A 3,517-nucleotide genomic window follows, 5' to 3' on the forward strand; every position below is an offset into this window, starting at 1 on the left:
GTCACAGAGAGAAACACAGTGTGTGTGGGGGGGTATACGTACACATACATGTGTGGGTGGGTGTCAGGGGGTATTGTGGGTGGGTGTCAGGGGGTATTGTGTGTGTGTGTGTGGGGGGGGGGGGGTGGTGGCTGTCTGTGTGTGGAGCAGAGCTTGAGTGCAGTGTCTGACATCATTAGGTCAGAGTCGTGTGGGTGACTCACATGAGGGCGCAGAGTGTTGCTCATGGCTGGTGAATCATACCTGAAGTGCTCTCACTATTTTTCTACTATATGTGTTTTATTTGTTTTTGGGCTCTTGTTTATTTCTTCCCGATGGGTGGCTGTGGTCAGTACAGAGGGGCATGTGTAAAGATAATCAAGTATTTGAAATTCTGTTATGAATATTTATATCAATTAATTTAATTTAATTGTATTACATTTTATTTATTCTAATTAAATTAAATTAAATTCAAGCCCCAGGAATGGCTGATCAAGCAATAAAGATATTTCCAGCTTTAAATACATTCAGTCATCCAAATTGTACCGAATGTTTGATTATATTTTCAATACAATCTGCAGAATGTTGTTCATCTGCCTTCAGCAGGGTCTTCATGGCAGTGTAAACATTATTATTGTCTCACAACATGGCGTTTTTCCTAATCCCCCTCCAGAGTCTAGACCGAGGCGTCTGCAGGGCGATATCTGCTGGACGGCTTATCACCTTCAAGACCACTGCAGCACAATAATAATAATACGCTGTGTTCATTATATGTGTGCATGTGTGTGTTCGTATATGTGTGTGGGTGTGTATTATATGTGTGTTTATGCATGTGGTAGTATATTTTTGTGTTTGTGGGGGGGTCGGTGTATATATTTGCATATGTTTGCGTGTATTTGTGTTAGCGTATGTGAGTTTGTGTGTGCGTCTATATGTGTGTTGCTATTGCTATGTTAGAATATATACATGTGCATGTATGTGTGTGCATGTGTGTGTGTGTATGTGTGTGTGTTTGTGTAAAATGCACGTCGATGGGTGTGTATATATTTGTGTTTGTGTGTATTTGCTGATGTTTGCGTGTATGTCTGTTAGCATATGTGAGTGTGTGTGTGTTTCTATATGTGAGTGTTTTAGAATATGCGTGTGCGTGAGTGTGTTTATAATATGCGTGTGGATGGGTATGGTTGTAAAAATGTGTGTGTGTGTGTGTGTGTGTGCGTTTGTGTAATATGCGTGTGGATGAATGTGTGTGTGTGTACAAACGTGTGTGTGTATAAAAGTGTGTGTGAGTGTGTTTGTGTAATATGCGTGTGAATGGGTGTTTGTGTATAAACGTGTGTGTGTGTGCATATGTGTGTGTGTTTGTTTGTTTATCTGTTTAGATGGGTTTGTGTGTATTAACATGTGTGTGAGTGAGAGTGTGTGTGTTACATGCGTGTTGTGCGATTTGTGTGTATAAGTGTGTTTGTAATATGCGTGTGGATGGGTGTGTGTGCATAAAAGTGTGTGTGTGTGTGTGTGAGTTTATAAACATGTGTGTGTGTGTGTGTGTGTGTGTGTGTGTGTGTGTGTGTGTGTGTGTGTGTGTATGTTTATATAAACCTGTGTGTGTGCGTGAGTGCCCTTGACTGCGCAGTAAAGTGCTCCAGCGGGGCTGCAGCAGTTCATCACCGGCCCACCGTCACCGGGCCCTGCATTGAGTAAGTGCTTCATTACAGAAAAAACAGTGGCAGGTTCCCCAGTGTTAAACACACAGTCCACCCAGGAGTCTAAATCACCACGCTGTATCGGAGCGCCGTTCCAACCTCCCTTAATAATGATTAATCCACCCCCCGCTCCACCACACAGAACAGGTTTGGCCGGGCCACCATCCATCACCGATATGAAATGCAATCGTCTCCTTGTATCACGTTCATTAGCGCTCGCCCAAAGCACAGAGGCTGCTGGCTGGGCGGCGGGATGGGAGGGGTTATTGTCAATGGGTTCAGGTAAGCGAAATAGCCCTAATGAAAACAAAATTAAATGTCTAGCACACCCCCCTGCAATGAGACAATGAAGCTCCTCCCAAAAACTCCAATACTTTGGACAGATTTGTCATCATTTCACTATGGCCTCTGTCGCTGTCCCTCGCTCTCTCTTGCCTACTCTCTCTCTCACTCTCTCTCTCTCTCTCTCTCTCTCTCTCTCTCTCTCTCTCTCTCTCTCTTGCCTACTCTCTCTCTCTCTCTCTCTCTCTTGCCTACTCTCTCTCTCTCTCTCTCTCTCTCTCTCTCTCTCTCTCTCTCTCTCTCTCTCTCTCTCTCTTTTCATCTAAAAGACATCAGATGGAGGTATTTATATGTATTTCTGTGTGTTTGTGTGTGTTAACCACAGTCGTGTTGCCATAGTGACAGCGTAGCGGGGACCTTGTCATTAAGGCGTGTGATGTCATAAACGTGGGGGTGGACCGTCGCGGGTGATGAAAGCTCCCGCCAGGCAGACAACAACCGCACAAAGAACGACGGCAACACACGGCTCCCTGCTCTGTGCCTGTTGCCATAGAAACAAACAGGTGTAAATGTCTGGGGCCGGGTGTACATGTACACCCATCTATTCAATTCAATTAAATTAAATTTCTATAGCTCACCGGTACAGTCTCAAAGGGCTTAACAGGCCATATATTTCTGGTACCCCCCTGACCATAGCCCCCCAGAATGCATACATCCAAATCCACCCTCACTAAATCACAACACACCCCAGCTCCACTCATAATTATCGATGGATTCCCAGTACCCTTCTCCTCCAAAGTCAAGAGCCTCGGCGTCATCCTGGACAACACCCTCTCATTCGCACCCCATATTCACAACATCACCCGGACTGCATTCTTCCACCTCCGCAACATCGCCAGACTCCGCCCATCACTGACCCAATCCAGCACTGAAATCCTAGTTCACTCATTTGTCACATCACGCATAGACTACTGCAACGCCCTCCTCACCGGACTCCCCACCAAACTCATCAACAGACTGCAGATCATTCAGAACTCAGCCGCCCGGATCATCACCCGCACCAAATCATCTGACCACATCACCCCTGTCCTCATTCAACTTCACTGGCTCCCAGTACACTACCGCATCCAATACAAAACCCTACTCCTCACCTACAAAGCTCTCCACAACCTAGCCCCCAGTTATCTCTGCGACCTCCTCCAAGAATACACTCCCTCCCGCTCCCTCCGCTCAACCTCTGCTGGACTACTTTGTATCCCCACATCACGACTCACTTCAATGGGTGCCCGGTCATTCAGCTGTTCAGCACCCAGGCTCTGGAACTCCCTCCCCCCACACATAAAACAGTCAGACACCATTACAACCTTCAAGTCACAACTCAAAACTCACCTGTTCAAACTCGCACACAACGTCTAACTGATCACTGTTTTGATTGTTTTTTTGTTTTGTTTTGTCTTGTTTTTGTTTTATTTATTTCTTATTGCTTATGTTTATTTATTTATTTATTTATTTATTTTTTCCACAATGTCTTGTTTTTTAAAAAATGTATG

The sequence above is a fragment of the Gadus chalcogrammus genome, chromosome 4 (genome assembly GCF_026213295.1).
Source record: "Gadus chalcogrammus isolate NIFS_2021 chromosome 4, NIFS_Gcha_1.0, whole genome shotgun sequence".
Taxonomy (NCBI): Eukaryota; Metazoa; Chordata; class Actinopteri; order Gadiformes; family Gadidae; genus Gadus; species Gadus chalcogrammus.